General features: G+C 44.0%; 1 protein-coding gene across 3 annotated transcripts in view; it reads left to right on the top strand.

The window, feature by feature from the left end:
* The window catches only part of ankfn1b (ankyrin repeat and fibronectin type III domain containing 1b), a 152505-nt gene that overhangs the window by 58504 nt on the left and 73775 nt on the right, over window positions 1-20226 (top strand). Inside the window, exon 1 of one of the 3 annotated variants that reach the window (XM_026178728.2) lies at window positions 14927-15012. The exons of the other annotated variants lie outside the window; for them this stretch is intronic. The gene's annotated coding sequence lies outside the window, so the exon portion shown is untranslated. Of the gene's footprint in view, window positions 1-14926; window positions 15013-20226 lie in introns of those variants that run through there. 3 annotated transcript variants of the gene reach the window in all.

The following is a 20226-nucleotide window of genomic DNA, read 5'->3' on the forward strand; positions in this document are numbered from 1 at the left end:
GATGCACCTTGCACGCTGATAATGGGGCATTCCTCTGTATTTGGACACTTGTGACTCCAAAGAAAACAACAAAATAGAGACAGTCAAAATGCTACAGCTGAAGCTTTCAGTCTGACTACAATCATCTTTTATATACAGTGTATATTTCTTAACTTTACTGGACTTGAACGGAAAAGGGAAAACCCAGATTATGATCACAGGCCAGTAGAAATACTGGCTTGTCAGTAGCAAGGTTTTAAGTACTAAACGATATCTTGGCACAGAAAAAGAGGTTAAAAAAATCAATAACCTAACATGTGACATATACATGTGTGTCTGGCAGATTGGGTGCCTTTTAGTGATCTGATAACCAAGTTCTCTGAGCCACACTATCAACTAGACAGGTGAAGAAATACCAGACGAAAAACAGTTGGCTCCTGAAATGGTAACAAAACACTGAGTGAGCGAAGCTAAGGAAATATGTCGAAAAATATATAAAACTGATTGACAAGCACAGTAACTGGTGCGTTTGACATTTCTTACCGACTCCTTTTTCGTTTCATTAAGTGAAATGAAAAAGGAGCAGACTGGCATTTATAGAAGCAGAAGAAACAAAGTGGGAAACATGATGAAGAGCGAGGTGAAGATGATGCATGCGACTGCCTGAGTGCCGAATCAAAATAAGAGCAGGAGAATGCTGAGAAAGAACAGAGGATGAGATAGAAGCCTGGGAAAAAGGAGCGAGGAAGGCAGCAGAGGACTCTGTTTTGTGTTTTGTCTCCTAATGCGATGCATATGAAACGCCTCGGAAACAATGAGTCACCCCAGAAAGGGACTGTCGCCTCTATCGGGCCCTGGCAGGCTCTCTGTACAAGATTATGCCGAAGCTCGCCATTTAACCTCTGACTTTTCCTTGTCGTATATTTTCACTGTATTGCCTGCCTATCTTTGCTGATGTTCGGCAGAGTGATTTAATGTAAAAGTATTTTTTCTTGCACACATGCAAGAAAAACTTGCACATTATCAAGATGTAGATTAAGAGTGTGAGGAAAGATGGAGGGAACAACAATGACGTGTAGGTGAGCGAGGGGAAGTCGGACAAAGAGAAAGATACTTGTAAACCCATCGTATGGAGCTTTCTGTTCGATCTCCCTCCTTCAGCTGCTGTGTTCTTTCAAAATAAACCCTTTCAAATCAAATCCTCTCTCCCCCTTATTGTCCCACCCATGCATCCACATAGAGATACAAAGAGACACAGTCGATCCCTGTCAAGTTTTCACTCCTTGTCCCCCAGTCTGGCAGTGTTTTCATCCATCAGACTGGCTGATAGACAGTGAAAGCCTTGTTTTTCCCCCCTTTCTCATCTAAAACTGACACACAGTGTTCCAGCATTACAAATTAATCGCTTACTGTTAGCCCTGTGTGATGTCTTTATTGGTACACAGGGCTAGCTGTCGCTGTGCTGATTGATTGGAAGGCCTAGCTGCTGCTGGTGTAGTCGGTTATGTAGGGAGGTGCAGCAATCAAGAGCAAGCAGCAGTGCGCAGGCAGTTGCCTTTTCCATGGGGCCAATTAGAGGGGAGATTTCCTAGCAGATTGCTGTAGCTCTGTCTGTGTCTGGGGCTGTGCTTTGGTTTGATCCCATGAAATTAGCCTGAAACAATAGGCCGAGCTATCCACTCTGCCTTTAGCTGCACTCTGTCAGATCTGTATATCGCTCAGTGTCTTTTTATTTCCACCCCTTAGTTCAGTATTTTTTATTTAATTCTTTTTTTTTACCTGTACCTTTTTGTTTTTCTTTTTTTTAATTTTACAGCCACCTTTCTGTTTTCTCCATTTGCCATTCACACTTTATCTCCACTCTCCTCTCCTTCACTCTTTTATCCCCCTTTTTGATAAGATCATCTTTGACTAAAGGGAGGCATGGAGAGGTAGTAAAGAGAGTCAACAGTTTTTATTTAAGGTCACATCTCCTCCTCCGTTTAGAGCGCAAAAATAATGATTATAATGAAGTATTCATGAAATATGCTACAGCTAGTGCAAGGGACACAAGACAAAGAAAACAGGACCCAAAGTGAAGTGAATTTGCAGAGACATTGATACCAAAGACCAGGGTAGCCTGTTTTTACAGACTTGGAAAGACCTTTTGTAATCAATGAACTATAGAATTCATGCCCATGGTTGCTTCTGTATAAGCAGATATCTTAACGTAGTAATACAGTACTGTACAAAAGCCTTGAACCAGATTTTTTTAAGCTTCCTTTCATGGTACCCAAATTTCTGGTTATTTTTCAAGTGTCCTAAATCAGTAGTTCTCCAGCCTTTCTTAAGGTCTTTCATGGATTGGCCTCCCCAGAGTCCAGACTTCAACTTTAGTGAGGGCTTATCTTTACAGAGAACAAAACAAAGTTCATTAAGCATCCAAATAAGAACTTTCAAAGTTTGCTAAGAAGCCTGGAGAACTGTTCCTGAAGACTACTTAAAGAAATTACAACAAAGCTGCCTAAGAGAGTTCAGACTCTGTTGAAGATTAAAGGCGGCCATACCAAATGTTGACTCTCAAGTTCATTGAAAGGCAATATTTTTGCCATATGTACTTTATTTCCATTAATGTTTGTACAAGTTTCAATAAATTGCTGCACCTACTTCCCATTTTTCTAGGGTTGGTTTGAACCTTTTGCACAATACTATAACCAGGCATAGCATATAAATCAGATGGATAAACATGCTAGATAGAGTCTTCTGTTGTTGTCCCCTTCACTCCAGATTCATCTGGAGCTGTAAAGTGGGCCCTACTATGACTGTTGACTGCTCCCAGCGCTTTGTAAGAATGAAGTGCAGAGAAAACGTTTCCCTATGGAGATCAATTAATGCCATCTTACCCCTCTTACCCCTTAATGGGTAGCATGTGTACTCTACATATGTACTACCCGACACAACACTGCTTGTTTTACTCTTACTTAATGTGAGTCTGCACAGAAAGTTGCATTTAAGTTCTTTATTTATATGAATTGCAATTTTTCTTAATCCATAGAGTACCTGGACATCTCCTAGATATGGTGCACTGAAGCTGCCACTTCATATGGCACCCATGGTTTTCCTTCTTTGGTAGCTCATTCAGGCTGCAGACAGTACGCAGCTCAAGAGGGCAGATGGATGTGCAGTAAACAACGAAAAAACAACAGGGAGAGGAGGTGAGAAAAAAATCTGTGACAGGCAAGACAGAGAAGAGCACTGGGATGAAGGAGGATATGGACAGGATGAAGTGAAAAGGAAAGAGGGATTTGGGCTGTGAAATGAAAGATGGGGTGGGATGAACCAGGGTGGTCCGTGCGAGCATGTGAGACCCAGAAAATAAGATGCCGTAAGAATATCTGAGATGTGAAGAGTTCTTTCCTGAGTGGAAACAGTATTCTCTGTTGATTTGTTCGGAGGGGTGGTACAGAATAAATTTCCACACTTTGCACCTCTTGTAGACGGCCCCCAATGGAAAGGTTAAATTGACGGAGACCTGGCTATTTTCTGACGACTGACTTGGTGGCAAACTCTTGAATATCGCCTGTACAATCAGTGAAAGCATTTATGCTGAATATGCTGAAAAAAAAATAATAATAGTAATTCTGTAGTAAGGTTGACCACTCTGTGAAGCTGCATGAAACAAAAAGTGGCTTTTGGGGGGGTTGGATGCTTAAAAACCCCCCGTCATCTAGATGATGAATTAGCTGTTAAATCTTTTTTTTCCTCGATGACCTTGTGAGTTGTTGAATTCCTCTGGTTTATTGCGCATTTCAGTGGCGATGCCAAGCCTTTAAAGTCCTACTAATGACCTAACACACACATTTAATGTATGCTGGACACTGAAACACACACACTTTTTTTCTGTGCACCCACATATGTCCTCATTATATTTCTTCACACTAACTCACAGGCTACCAAGTCAGGCGCATTTCCCCATCAAAGGAGTTCCTACATATACACATTACATTATACCCACACATGCTCTCCCCCTCCCTCTGGTTTTTCCTTTATCTTTTTTTTCACCGGGGGCTTTTATAGAAGATCAGAGTAACAGCAGATACCTACATCCATTAGGGCTTTCCAGTCACTCAACAGCAGTATTGTGATACAGGAGGGCAGGGAAAGGGACACACTTGTCGCTCAGTGGCAGCCTAAGGGAGCACCGCTTCCATCTTGACAGATATCTTTCTCTCTAATGTCCCCAGGGGAGGCCTACCTACCCCCTCAGTGACTGATGCACAGAGAGGCAACAGGGGTGATCTCTTGAGAGACTGTATCCAAAAATAAAGATGTAGGTGTATGGCTGCGTCTTTGTGCGTGTCTTTCTTGTGTGCGAGCACTGCACGGATCGGTGACTCGCGTTTGGAATTTTGTTGATGCCACACTCAGCTTGGTCCCTGAGAAACATTCACGCTTAGTTTATTTTTCCAACACAACAAACTAAATAACCTGTTTGTGATGATTGGATGATAGAAGAGATGAAATTCTGGTGTTTTTCCAGGAGCAACAACAACAACAAAAAAGACATAATAGTTACATCCTGCGGAATGTTCCTTTATGATGTTTCGTTTTTCTTTTCAACGTTGTGGTTTTTTTGCTCAGTGCTGTGCAAAAATCCGAAGTTCTTCTTATTTCATTATATTTTGGTAGGAACACGGGAAATAGAATCCAGAGATTTATTGAAACCTCTGCAAACATGCATGGAAAAACATCAAATAAGGCAAAAACAGAGTTTGTTAAATTCTCATTTGCTTGAAATTCTGTATTTGTGTTGACCTCCTTTATTCTTCAACACATCCTGAACCCTCTTAGGCAGATCTATAGTCCTCAACGCTCCAGAAGCCTCCACCATGTTTTACACATGGTTGTAGACGATCCATGCCACCTGCTGCCACAGATTTTCCATCCAGTTCTTGTTCACTGTGGCATACCTCAGCATTTTCTCCGTGTTTGCCTTCCTTAAGAAGGGATTTTTGACAACCAATCTTGCACTGAGAACATTTCTGATGAGGCTTTAGTGGACAATAAATTTCTCAGCTGAAGACCCAGGCGTTGTTCACCTGCTGTAGATAGATTTGTAAGCCTGCCACTTCTTGTTTTTGGACACAATTCATATCATACTGAGATGTTATGCGTTGACACAACACAGATTCATCCCTTGAGTTATTTGACTTTTTATGCTTGAGGGATTCATGTGATAAGTGACGAGGCTTAACAAACAAAAAACATTCTTCTGAAAATGATCAAGTACAGGGACTGGACTGAAAATGTGTCAAATATTAAGAGGGATAATGAGGGACGGGAAAAAGTTTTGCACGCTAATGTGTCAATAGGTCTGTACTAATCAAGAGTCAGCAAGTGTAATGTAAAAACAACCTGTTTCACCTGAAAAATGCACCTCTGCTACTTTATGAAGAACCTTTTTACTGGCTATAATTCTGATGTGGTAGCAGTGTCATGGGTCATGAAATGCCATGTAGAAGAGTTTAGTGATATCTTTCTCGTTGCCCCACCCCAGGTTTACCTCATTTATACAGTTAGTTACATATAGGTGGTACACTGTGTTAAAAAAAAGGAGTGGGTCGAGGAGGAGAGGTGAGACGTATGGGGGAAAAATTCTTTAAAATGCACCTTGCAGCCATGCAGTGATATTTCTCACAGAGATTCCGATGACAATACAACAGGATGCAACCCCAGTCTGAACAAACAGAGCAGGAGAAGATTCTCTGACCTCTTGTGCTCCAATTTGCTGGCTGACTGCAGAAAGACAACACTGTCTCTTTAATGTGGGGAGGGTCAGAGGTCACTGTATTGCATTTGTAAGGTCAGCAGTTGAGGTCACGCTCAGCTCTGGGCCTTCCTGCTGCAGACAGCTGGGTCATGCCACCTACATAGAGCCCAATTATCCCTGCCAGCTAATAACTCTTCAGCTCGTTCCATTGCACCGCACACACACACACACACACACACACACAAAATTGCCTGTTATACAATGAATGTCTTTCGATGTTCCAGTGTATGTGTATGTATACACAGAAATCCCTAAACAAAAGGGAGAGCGAAAAAACAAACCAGTTGAAGACAATTAAAAGCAGAACAACACGCTTCAAAACAATTTGAGGCAAAAGGGGAAAAAACTATCTTGGCACGGACATAATCATCAGAGAAACAGCACTGATGTGAGAGAGCCAAGCACTGTAAAGCACATTGCAGAGAGAGCCAGTGTCAAATATAATTTAATTGCTCCGTCTGAAGTGAATGATGTGCTTCTTTTAAATTATACTCAGCGACACAGTAAGTGACAGTGGCCCTCAGTTTGACCCAGCTCCAGTGAAATGTATGTGCACTTTGCAGGAGTGTCAAGAGGTTTTCATCACAGGCCTGGAAAGTCCATCTCACCCTGTGCCAGAGGGACCAAACATCATGTCATATCCATAACCGGAGAGCAAAAGCAAACTTCCAGATAGACACAGTATATCACTATTACCTAAATTTTCTGCAGGTGGAAAAAAAGCCCAAGCCTCATTGCATTATAGATCCATTCTGTCTGAGAAGCCTGCCTACCTTTCTATTTATGTCTTAAGTGATGTGACTGTCCTGCCAAACCACTTTTATGGCAAGCAGATGACATTCTTATTTAGTTTACCCAGGGCTTTATATGCAGTGAATAGAAATTGCTGAGTTTTAGACAGAGCAGTCTACTGAACAGACACAGACTTAGCGTAACCGACCGCGCTGCCAAACCCACATGTAAGGAAAAATACAGAATGCAAGAGAGACAGAGTGGGCCAGAGAGATGAGATATTTTGAGGTGTATCCTGGCTGTCTGGCTCTAGCTAATGCCCTCTTCAGTGAGGTGGAATGGCACATAAGCTCCCATTAATACGGGAATGAGTTGAATTTAGCTCCGTCTGCCTGCATGGCTGGTCTGGCCAGCCCCCCTGGCTTTCCATGAAGTGTGGGGTGCAACACTTACTGAAAAGCTCTATGCTGTGCTCCGGCATGCCACACCCTCCTGACACCCCCAGCGCTTTCCTTTGTTCTCTAACTATAGCCGTAGCCACGCCAAGGCCCCCTGACTTAAATATTCCACTATAAAACAAGTGATAATGAACATTAAAGCGCCGAGCGCTGGTAGTTGACTGAGCCACTAAGCGCATACTGCCTTGTGCACATACGTACACACGCAAAGAGTTGCAGGCATGGGCGCACATACGGCTATGTTACATTAGATGCAAAATGCACACGTGTAACCCCACTCCCTCCTTCTTCTTCTTTTTTTTTTTTTTTTTTGCATGTGCGCTCCGACAGTAGAATCAAAAAGGAAAGTGAAGAGAGAGTGGATGAGAGGTGTAGAGACCTGGGAGTGGAAAATGATTGATCCGTTTTAAAGGTCCTATAAATCCACTAGCAGATGCGGGTATAAATGGGGGGTGTGCATGTCTTTCCTACCTGGCAACCCATCTCAGCATCACAACAGGGATATTTATACTGTCCATCCTACAGTAAGACCTTGACAAAGCCTCTTAGCATACACTCGTGTGAGGCTTGCTTGGTTTTGTTAGCTGGTGTGAAGTCGCTGGTAAAAAAAAAAAAAAATGAACGTGCAGATTCATGAATGTTACTATTATGGTCTGTGCATGTCTGAGCGTGTGTATGGCTATTGATGAGCAGTGAGAGCTTTTACAGTAAACTGCATGTAACTGACTGTGGAGCGTCTGTACTAATGGAGGCTCCATGTAAAGGTTGCCTGTCTCTGGAGCTCCCTGGAGTGCCCAGGCAGCCAGGCACCTTTGACCAGGGCTAGGCCCCCTCAGGCCTTCACATACACACACACACACACACCTCTCTGTGCCCCCCCACCCCCCTCCTACTCTCCCTTGGGTGAGATGAGCCCACCAAGGCCTCTCTCCTGGAGCAGTTCCCCCCATGAAGCCTAGGCTCTCCACCTCTCTCACCAACCACTCCACACAGACGTGGCCAAAAGCCAGGGGACGCCACTGTCTGGATCAGGGGGTTGAGGCCGGTGGAAGATATGTGTGTGTAAGTGTGCACATGCCTGTATATGCGCCCGTGTGAGTGTGTTTTTGTGCGTTTGTGTATATCTGCAGAGGGTGGTGGTAGTGGTGTTGGTGGTGTTGGGGAGGGGGGGTCTATCCCCAGACACAAGTTGCTCAGTTTTTTGGAGAGTCTCTGGCCCACCCAAGAGGAAAGAGTAGGAGGAGAAGGTGGTGGGGGGAGGGGACCGCGGCCTTGGGGGAACAAAGCCTTATTTCAAACTTGCCGAAAACAGGGGTCTTTATGCTGTGATGCTGGGGCCCCCCTCCTATGTAGGGAGATGTTATCGCAAAGATGCAATATCCACCTCGGCATAGGGCCGGGGGGGTGGGTGCATAGGCCTCCAGTGTTACACTAAGTACCCTGGGGCACTGACCTCACTAATGAAGTCTCCCTTGGCTGCTGCCTGCTGCTACCCACTACTGTACCCTCCTTTGTCTTTCACATGGAGATCTCTCACTCTATTTGTCTGTCTGCCTTTCTGTCAGCCTCCCTGGCTGGCTGTTAACAACAGCTGCATGTGTGCGTGTGTGTATGTGTGTGTGTATGTGTGTGTGTGTGTGTGAGAAAGAGAGAGAGACCAATGATCATACTTTTTCTACATTGATAGTTCTAGTTCATATGCAGCTTATTGTTAGGGTGTTCTGTTGGTGGTGTTGGTTTTGTGTGCTCTCTCTGAATCATTTTGTGATCCTTCTCTTTCTTCTTTCTGCCATCCCTGCATCCATCCATCCCTGCATCCATCCATCCCTGCATCCATCCATCCATGCATCCATCCATCCATCTGCACGACTGTTTCCATAGCTTACTTTGAAGTGTCTCCCTGATTTACTGTCCGACTGTCTCTTATAGTCCTTTTGACTTTGAAGTTTTCGGTTATCTAACTATCGAAACCTCCTCTTTTTAAGCTCTCTCTGACTTTTATATGTGGCCTCGATTTAGCGTTTAAATATGTTACACCAGGCTCCTCAGGGAATGCACAAGTGGGAAAAGGGAAATTTGATTTTGCAAGATGGGGATCGGGAGAAAAGCACAATTAAAGTGGACAACCCGCATTCCTGTGTGGAGCCAGTGGCCTGGGGATAGGATTTGCTGAGTTTTCCTGACAGCTTGGAAATCCCACCACTCCACGGCTTGATCCTCGTCTTAGCTTGCATCTTCTGCCCCAACCCAAAATTTAAAGAGGGAAAATGATAATAATTTAGATGGGAGAAAGAAGAAGGCTGTGAGGAGTGTGTGTGTGTGTGTGAGTGAGCTGACACTGAGGGCTTGTGAGCTATAAAAGCAGATGACAAATTGATTTTACTGTAAAAACATGTCGCTTATATTTGCAAGCAAAGTCTTTATTTAACACCAGGGGAATAGAGACAGTACACATTCATGTCCTGCCCACAGTGGAAGAAAAAACAATTCATGGCTTTCCACTGACTTTGTGTTTCATGATGGTGCCTTCTTGTCATTTCTGTCTCCTAGCAAAAAGCTGATGATGTATTGCCAACAGACTAAGTGACCCACACTAAGTTTTTCTAAACGTCTGAAATGAAAAACTGAGCTGTCAAGGAGATAAAAGGGGATAGTGGCAAAAAAGACATGAAGTGGCTAGAATAGAAACACAGCCACACTTAGTATGCCTAGCTGTGCAGCACTGCTTCTGCTGAAAAGTGTAATACTGATAAATATGCAGTATTGTCCATCCCATCCATCTTCTTCCACTTCTCCAATTTCTGTGAATAGAGTAATGTTTTCGCAGTACGACACACCGCCCACTGTCTGTATAGTTTGAGACCCTGACTTTTTCTGCGAATAGTGTTCTAGAGCTCAACCAGCAGCTTCTTTCGGTTGCTCCCTAATTTACAGCAGATGCTTCCACAGATTTGATTTTGCAAAATTGTGCCCGTCCTTGGTGCACCCCCTAAGGGGCGCGTTATACCCGACATGCGGCGTCTCGCGAATGGCACCGACGACATAGTTGACGGCCACTTCTGCAGGTCGTGCAGCTCTTGAGTTTCGTAATCTGCCGTGTTGTGCTGCTGTAGCCGCAGTTGAGTTTACGGCATTATTGTGCGTTTGTGTCTGATTTTTTCCACCATTAAGCTCAGAGATTCAGAGACTACAGAGAGGGTGATGTTGCAACACTATGAAAAGATGAAACTTTGTGGAAAGGACTGTGGAAAAAAAACAACAACAAAAGCTCGGCAATGTCTTTGCCTCTGATTTTGACTTCTCATTTATCAGCACTGATGTAGAGGTTTGGTCTGAGTGCAGCTGAAACCAGGGTAGTAATGGTGACACAAATGGAAGCGTCTATGCGATGAAGTTACAAAGCCGGTGCTTGAGGGATTTGTGTCTCTTTCTGGTGTCAAACATGGGATTTTTCCTGTTTAAACACTACATTGTAGTGCCATGTTTTTAGAGCTCAAGGAACTTAACCTGTTTGGTGAAAGGTAAACACAATGCACTTTTTTAAAATTAATTGGATCTTTTACTCTGGTGAATTTCATGCAGTTATTGCCCGTTTAAAACGGTGTCTGCATCATTCACACCCGTTGAATGACTCCATCACTGAAGGAGTGCGGCACTCCTTTGAGGCACTGAGAAAAGAGAGCATATCTTTTTGCAATTCCATAATGCCCAGACCCTGGAGAGCCAATGTGGAAAGTTTGCTTTAGCACCCGCTGGGTTAGAAGATGAAAGAGATTTGGAATGACACGGGTCTATGTTCGGGGGATGGGGGGGAGCTCTGAGCATGGTGGGGCTTATATCTCTTTATCCCGTCTGGCGTGCTGCGGATGGGCTCGACCTACATCAGCTGTCCACTTTTCTCCAGCTGCCCGTCACCGTGCAATCCAAAGCTGGCCTGTCTGCCCATGGATTACCTGGGCGAACAAGTGTACCCCTTCATCCCCCTTGTGCTCTGAATATACATCTCACCCTACCCTGCTTAAAAAGCCCTCACCTGAGCAGCCCTGCATGGCCACTTGGGTTCAGTTATAAAAAGATGAAGGGGAGCTTGGGAGTGGTGGAGCAGGGCTAAGGCATTGGCAGAGAGGGACTGCTGCAGTGGTGTTTATGGGGGCTAGCCAGGATTAGTTGGCGGCTGGTGGTTATTGATTCAATTTGAGATGCTTTTTTATCTGCAAGCCGCTTAAGGCCGGTGCACATGCTAGCTTCCTCCATTGGGCCCTAATCCCTGCTGGTTATAAAAGGAATATGCCTTTGGTGTTGGAGGAGATGCTCTGAATGCCTGCGTTGCAGCAGAGTAGGCATCTGTCATGTGTGTGCTTGGTTGAGCCGGCACTGGGATCAGGGGGGCTCGGCATCTTGGCTACAGGTTTTAGCTAGTGCTGAGAGCTAGAGTAGAGCGCGAGCTGGTGTACTGTTGGTATGCACTCATAAGTTGTACTGCTGTAGAATAACTTTCAGTGTTTTGTGATTAAAATCAAACTGAGACTTTTCAGGTATAACTCCGTACAAGATGAAATGTGCCAAACTTGTCAGTCTAGCTGCAAAAGGACAAATTGCCCGATATGATTACAAGAGTGAGAGAATGAGAGAAAATGAGTGACAGGCACCAGAAGAGAGTCATGGGCAGAGACCAGAGGTTAATGAGTAGACCAACAGAGACTGATGGATGATGAAAGAGTGATTCAGCTCTATTTCTCATCCCCTCCCTCTCCGGCGTGTTTATTCTGAGATTGTCATTTGTCATTGGTGGAGGTCCTTTCTTTCCTTCCTGCGACAGCCAGCTCCAAATCATGCGCAGACAGATGGAGGGGCCAGCAAACTCAAATAGAGGTGGAGACAGGGAGGGCGGGGGGAGAAAACCAAGGCCAGCATCCAACGTTTGATGTGTCTCCCCCGGGCCTCATCCGCTCTGTCACCCCTCCTGGATGGTGCTGACAGATGGAACTTCGAGGCACTAACCCGCTGGGGACAGTGACACAGAAGTATGAAACAGAAGGAGAGATGAGTGTGAAAGATGAATGACTTAATGAATGGAAGCTGGTGTATGAAATGATGTAAAAGGCGAGAGAATCTCACCGTTTCAGCCTTTCAGCGCACAGGAAGTATGACTCAGATTTCATAAACGGAAGTGAACATTGTGTTAATCGGCAACACGTCGTCACTTTTAGGAGACGCTGACAAGAAAAATATAATCAAACACATAGGAGTCATGTTGCTATTGACGACCCCATAGTCATCTAATGAAAATGCACACTTAAAATGTTGTTACACTTTTTAATAAAGACTCAGTTTTAGTAAAGGATAAGGAATCACTGGACTAACTAGTTGGGCTTTGCCTTCTCAGTTGTTCAGTCTTATTGCAGACAGTGTAAGTAGCCAAAGAGGAGCTCCAGCAGCTGAAATCTGCTACTACAGTGTCAGCTGAAAGTTCTACAGGTAACCACTAGAGGCTGACAAACTGCTGTGAACAGCCACAGCTTTACCGCAACTGCTGTGCTGCAGTACCACACAAATTAACTGCAAACAATAAACTAATACACACAGTATCAATTAACTGCAGTGTATTGTAAACCACACACCAGCAGGATATAACGAAGAAAGCCAGAGTGCTTTCTTTTATCTCCACTCTAAATGAACTGTGTCTGTCTGCTTGCTGCTCTCCTCTACACCTGCCACATTTACTAAAAGTCAAGAGCTGAGATACATTCACACATACAGCACAAGTGTATGTTACATACAGTATGTGCAGCTTTATAATGTTAAAGGTATGCTGTTAATGACTTGATATCATGGATGTCTCAATAGTGATGATGTAGCGTTTCCTCGGTAGCGACCTGAAGATAGAACTCACTCAGTTTTCTCCTTCTATTCAAGTCTGTGCTGCCAAACTCTGAATGAAGCCAGGCAAGAGGCCTGGATGAGAGAAGTCTGAAAGGATAGGGCCGGCTACATGGAAGACACTCTCTCATTTCCAGTTACCTGGGTTAAGGAAACTTTTGCATTTTCTCTGTAGCTTAAAGTAGTCAAGCCAGCAAGATGTGAAACTGATCATCATCAAGTGTGAGCACCTCTATAAAACTACACATACATTTTGGCAGTTTGCTGGTCTGAAGCATTCAGGTGTTTGTTAACACAATGCCAAGGGGGAAAGACGTCAGCAAACAGTTCTAAAATAATTTCCCAAAGATTTGAAGTCCAGCATTCTGCAGCAATAGAAATTATGGAGCTCTGTGCCAATCTTCCCAGGAGTCGACGTCCCAACACATTCACTGTGCAGTGCTTAGAAAAAGTGCAAAAAACACAAAAAGCCCAAGATCTGCATCTCAGACTCTACAGACCTGAGTCGTCATGTTAAATGATGAGACTGAACAAGTATGGCTTGTTTGGAAGGGTTGCCAGGAGAAAGCCTCTTGTCTCTAAAAATAACATTGCAGCACACCTCAAGTTTGCGAAGTTGCATTTGAGCAACTTGAGTTCTGGAATAATGTCCTTTGGAGAGACGAGATCAATGTGACTGATGGATAAAGTCAAGCATTACTTCAAGCTATTACTGTTAAAGGTGGTTCTACAAGCTATTGAATCATAGGGCGTACTTAACCATTCATCCACCGCTTCTGTATTTTGGTGTAGTCCTAATAAGAAGTACATTTGTCTTTATTAGGTCCTGATTTGTAAAAGAAGGTGTAGTGTCTTTCTTTTATTATAGCTCCATCAAATAAGGTCTGTGATTCATGTCAGGTTAGCTCGTTTTCATGTCTGTTCAAATCATCATTTTTCTTTTACTTTGTGTAAATTTGATCTGTGAGACAAAATTCTGTTTCATCACATGTTTTCTCTTTGTTGCTGGTTACAATTTGCACATTTGGGAATCAGATAATAAGATGAGCTGAGCTTAACTTGCGAGTATTACGACATTCCAAAGTTTAGCAGTTGCAAAAGTTTTGGGGCGATGTGTTTAACCAAGAAAGCGAGATTGTAAAATCTGAATTCCTGAATGTTGTATACATAGTGTGGTCAAGTTTAGCCCTGTGTTAGAGTTCATTCTCCCACATTTGTGTTATATTGGTCTGGACATGATTGCTGCTGCTGCGAGCACTGTAAAATGTGGAGCACTTATAACACTTGTCATTGCAACCTCATTTCACAAGTTGCGTGCGATGGAGACACACATGTTTGTGTGTCACATCCACTGTGACACGCTTGACAATAAGCACAAGTGTTCTGCATGCTTGCAAGCTGGAGTCCAGGAGCAGTGTTTTTTTGTACTATACAGTATGATTTGCATCTGTTTTTCTTCTTTCCCGTTTGTCTCATTGACCTAGTAGTATGTTCTTATATGACCTCAGGGTTTTCACTGGCTTTCATCTTTCACACATTCTCTCTCATGTCTCCCCTATGCCTTCTTTCTTTCTATTAAGCCATGCATGTTTAAAACAGGACAATTTTCCATATTCATACTCAGCTAGACCCTTCTCTAGCCTATAAACATTCTTTGTTTTGGAAGTAATGGACCAGACCTGAAATCTCTGACATCCCTTGTAATGGGAAAATCTCCCACCCAGTGTATTAAGTCTTTTTGGTATATTTTCATTTTCAAAAATGCACGCACGCACATGTATGCTATACTCAGCCTTACAAATGGCTCCAGATTATTCAAGTAAGACAAATTTATTTGTATAGTACATTTTAACAAAGCAATTAAATGTGCTTTATATAAAGAATGTCAAGGTCAAATCTAAAAGCAACGTAAAACTTGGAATATAGTACAATGCAGAGCAAGGAGTAACTAAACAATGGAATTTATTGCAAACAGTGAGCTCTTCTACCTTGATTAAGCTGCATAAGCCTTGTTTCAAATATGTGGCACATAAAACACTGAGGTGCCACTTCTCCATCTTTACTTTTAATTCAAGTCATCTACAGGTGGCAGTAATGTGCCAAGATATGTAGCAATATGCCATTAAAGGTTGGAAAGAAGAAGACTGGACGCAGGTAAACCCTACAAAGATTTGTTATGGTGTGAGAAAAAGTGTGTGTTGAGTGGTTCATTTTGGTGGGAAAACACTGTGCTGCTGGGTTAGCTGTGACAATAAGTCCTTGTAATTGCTGTAAGGATTAACGATGTCTGTACTGAAACATTAGTTTCTGTTTAGAAAGCATGCAGAGAAGAATTTTTCCATGTTTTTCTCAAAGCGTGCTCAAGAATTTGGGATGTAATCAAGCAAACGTTGTTGATTGACTCTAAAAACGTGTGACAAAAGAGTGAAAGAGGGACTAGTGCCTGTTCAGTTCCTTGACTTATATGCATGTAGCCTGCTCTCTTACCCAGGCAGCATTTGATAAGTAGTGCTAAAACGATGATGCAAGAGCAGGCCCGGATACCCCTCTACCTCCTCCCCTCTTTCACCCTCCTTTCCTCGCCTCAGTCTTTCCTCTTCCAACAGCCACCCCCACTCCCTCCTCTTGAACTGACATGGTACCCATCAGGCCAGGGACCAGGCTGGGATTCTGAGGTGGCGCCCAGACTCGGATTATTTACAAGAGCTGTAGCTCTGCAGAGACTGTGGTAATTTGTTTTTTCTTTCAAACGATTCAAAGGCATGTTATGGAGAACACAGAATATCTCAGGCCCGATTGTCTCTCCAAGTGCTTCTCTTCAGTTTTTCTGTTGCTCTCTTGATCTGTTTTTGCAAAGCAGGAAGACTCGTAACACTGACACACTGGATCACTCTCGTGCTCATAATCATAGATACTTTTAAACCACACTCAAACACCTAAGAGGATTAGGATTGCACTTTTTGGAAGTTTACTTGGAATAGGTTGATGAGACTGCCAGGGCTTGTCTGGCCACCCTGGGCCACCCTTTGGTGCACCAGAAAAGCTTCTGGCCTTTTGTGACAAAGCAAAATGTTTTCCAGACTCTGCGACTACTGGGCAAGACACCTGAGCCAGGCTGTATAAATGCTTTAGCAGGGGATGGTAAGCGTGGTATGGTAGTTGAGATCTCATGGATGTGATCCGGCACATGCCATGTTCCACATGCCCAGAATAGCTGGCCATTCACGGATGTCTCCGTACACACAGATACTGTATAGTAGAGGCCATCAGATGGCAAGAAAAACAAATAACTGAAGGGAAGGGGATAAGTAGATCAGACTTAGGAGGGAGATGGTTGTTGCGATTTCAGGCTAAACTGTTAGCTGGGGGTTGTTTCTGGGGATATGTGGCTGTGTGGAGTCAGCAGGGGTCGGGTTTGCTGTCTTAGGTATCAGCATCCGGACACTAATGCCAAACCAGCACAAACTGCAGAAACGATTAGATGTAAGAGATGGGAGGGGGGTGGGGGTGGGGTTGGACAGATCTCCAGTAAGGTTCCTGATCTTGCACGGTTACTGTTGCCCCTCGGAGTGATGAAGGCTTTCCCAAAATGGATGCGATAAGGGGGGAGCTGGGGTATGAGACAGCAAAGAGGAAATGGAAAAGATTAGTGTCAGTCATTGGTGGGAAAGGGGGGAGGTTGTGACGACATGGAAATCCCAGCTTGTTGTTATTCTGGCCCATGTGGCCCACTGATTGGCAGAAAGACCTCAGAGTCCAGGCTGACTGCCTCCTGCCTGGCATCGGGCTGGGATACAAGGAATGAACCTGTCACTGACTCCTGCTTGTAAACAAACCAAATACTGTGGGAAAGATGAGGTGTGAAGCAGAGGATGCTGCTGTCTCCATGCCCTGTCTCTCCCTCTCGCTCCCCCTTTTGGTCTCGCTCATCAACCCCCCGACCTTTTCCTCTTGTGTCAGCGAGAAATCAAACACCACCCCCTTCCTTCGTTGATGTCCTGAGCCTCTGAACTTCCTGAAAACCGTGTGCCATTTTATTTGTTTGCCACGTGTACACGGTCACAGACCCACTTATGGACACAAAAGAGCCCAGTCGCTGGCTGCCAGTTGTTGTCATACATGTTGTGGATATTAATAACCAACAAAGTTTCTATAGTTACAACATTTCTTGGGGTGGGGTGGGGGTGTTTGCACGTTTTCTTCCCTGGTGGGGATAAATATAGACTTCAGCCCTGGTTTAGCGTGTTTGACTTTCTGCTGGTTTACTCTCTTAACATCCAGCTAGTGTCCCAGAATAGGCGATATTGCGGGTCTCTATGGCAACCACCGGGATTGCACATGAGAGATAGAGAACATGGCCGTCAGCAACTAGGGAGGCAGACAGGCAGACATTTTTAACCTTGACATTTTTGGAGCGATATCATTACATCTTAGTCCAAGACTTCCCATTGCCAGCTGAGCCGTGAAACCCGCTCTCAATGTTCTTTCCAGTTTTTGAATACTCGACTCCCCCCCCCCCCCCCCCCCCCGCCCTCCCTCTCCCCCTCCTCATCCTCTTCTTCTCAACAGGTCTCACAATCGCAGTCTGTCACTCTTAATAAATGCTGGAAACCAAGTGCTGATTGTGTGCTGGAGAATCTCGAAATGACTAAGCAGTGGCTGGGTCGCAAAGGCTCTCTGGAGAGGCCCCGGGGTGAGGGAATGGAGCTGGAAGGAGGAGCTGGCCCCCGAGACGCCTGCAAGCCGTCGGGATACACACTTGCCCGGCCACAAAAATGAGCCTCTGGCCAGTGTTGGCCGCCCGTCTGGCTCTGCGCAAACACACACTCACTGACGCGCGCGCAGTGGAAAAGTGCGACTCGAGATATCAGCATGTAGAGAGGAAGAACGCTGATGGGAGAATTTGGGAATAAAAGGGTAGAAATAGAGTACTGGAGTAAATTCATTCATATTTCTTCCCCCCCCCCTCCCCGCCTCACACTTCGGGTACGAGCAAGCCAAACCTCACGGGTGAATCAGTGTTCCTCGTAAACAAGCCGCAAGCACACAATGGCGCCGCTCACTCTAGAGAGTCGGAGAGAAAGAAAGGAGCGCAATGAGAAAATGAAAGGAGAAACAGAAAGAAGGCATGCCAACCTCCAGACGGAGGGGAACATACAACTCCAAACAAACAGCAACTCAGAGCATGCAAGTCCAGGACGTTATCTTGCCTTGTTAAAAAAACATAACTAAAGTGGATGCAGACTACAATTTAAATGGGTTCTTCCTCTGACTGTCCTGTACTTACCCTCCGAGTTTTAAGAAATGCTGGCAGGTTGTTTTTGTGTTTTTGTTTTAATTTTTTTGCATAACTGCGTACCAACAGAAAAACAGCAGTGCAACCATCCATCATTGGAAAACACCAACTAAGTAAAGAAGTCATGTGGGATAATAAAGTCAAGGCTTGAATGCATATCATGTCAAATGCGATCTGTCTTTTGTCCGTGGCAGTCAGCTTCAATTTCACATTGTCTCTCGTGTCTCAGCAAAACCCCAGTTCTTCTTCTTCCTCTTTTTTTAATTTGCAGCCTGGTTAATCTGCAGCAACATTTCCAAAACGATTGGAAGGCTTTGTAAAATGCTATTAGAAATGTAATGCAACACCTTGCAAAGGCTCATTTGGACAAGAGCGGGTTTGCCGCTGTGCTGCATTATCCCTTCCTTTATCAGCACTCTAAGCATTAGGGAACTGACTAATTGCTGCAGTTTTGAAATAATTTTAGCTGCTTCGGAGATAAGGAAGAGCAGTTTAGCACCTGTTCTGCTCTATAGCCATGCTGTTGTAATATTTATTGATCACAATGTGCCATTGCTAGTAGAAGCAAGGCTTTTCCATGGGGGCTTTCTGTACTCCCATCCAAGTTTCATGTGGATGGCAGTATATGATCTCCACACTCTGTATATATGGTACATAATCAGTGAGGTCTTTACACATATTATCACAGATGTTGACTTTTGATGTTTGACTTTATTTTTTCTTCAGACATTATGGATTATTAATATTGATATTGTAAGGTAATACAGAGAAAACCTCCAACAATCAAATTAACCCCTATGAGCTGTCGTTGCATTTGGCAACAAAACATCCTTTTAACAGGACGAAACATCAGGCTGAACCAGGCTCAGGGAGGGGTGGTTATCTGCTGTGACCGCTTGGGGTGAGAGAAGGAAGACAGGATAAAAGACATGCTGTGGAAGAGAGCCAGAGATTAATAATAACTAATTATTAAATGCAGAGAGGTGTATAAACCGTGTTAGTGAAAAGAGGTGAGTGGAGAAGAAACACTCTGGGAAACTTGCAGCGGCCTAGGCTTTTTGCAGCATAATTAATGGAGGACTTCAGGGTCACCTGATCCATCCTAACTATGTGCTTTCTCAAAATGGAACACTTCAAGCCAAATCCAAAGCAGAGGGGGGTGTCTGTTTCCTGAATCCAAGCTGGGTGCGGGTTCCACAGAAAGCTGAAGGCTTTGCCTCCCATTCTGGATTCACCATGGAGGCAATAAAGTAAAACATTAAGTTCAATATAAGTGAGCTCAGGTCCGAAGAGGCTGACAATGATGTGTTTTTTTAGTTTTTTCTTTGATTGGTAAATCTTTAACTTACAGAAAGTGTAAAATCTTTGTGGGTTTTTTCTCTGGAAAGGTTCTATGTGCAAGCTAATCTCGTTGGTTAATGAAACATGCAACATATAATTGATGAGGCAGACCAAAATCAGACCCCTTCTTGCCTGCAGACAAAGATACATGTTTCTTATCATGGTATTTTAGTGCTCAAGCTCTACCATGATTGCACACAAAAGCAACAGGACCCTCTTAGAACTAATGTATTCAGATTACAGGCAATTATGGCTTATTACCATTTTGTGGGGGAAGCGGGGCTCATTTGCAGTATTTGTTCGGTGGTTGTCTAATACCGGGAAAGGGAGGGGAGCCGGGCATTTCCCCTCCGTGCAAGCTGTGATGCTGCAAGAGAAGCATGTAGCATGGCTCAGATATTAATGACTCATTTCCCCCTCACCTGGAAGACGAAAGTAGAGCTAATCCAGATACTTCAGTGCTAATAGCCCCACTAAATCACTTTTGCATTCACTTTGTGGCTTGTTGTCTTTTTGGAGGATATGGAAAAATCAATCCATGGTGCCGTGCTCAGACATTTTCTCACGTTTGAACCTATTTTCGATCCTATCTCTTTGTTGCTAGTCTGTTGACACTCTGGTTACACATCTACATTTTTGTTCTGGTTGGTAATGACAGGAGTATTCACTTCTCGTCACCAAACACAACACCGGGACCTTTTGCACCACTTTCATGTTGCACGGCTTGCATT

Source organism: Astatotilapia calliptera, chromosome 8 (assembly GCF_964374335.1).
Source record: "Astatotilapia calliptera chromosome 8, fAstCal68.1, whole genome shotgun sequence".
Taxonomy (NCBI): Eukaryota; Metazoa; Chordata; class Actinopteri; order Cichliformes; family Cichlidae; genus Astatotilapia; species Astatotilapia calliptera.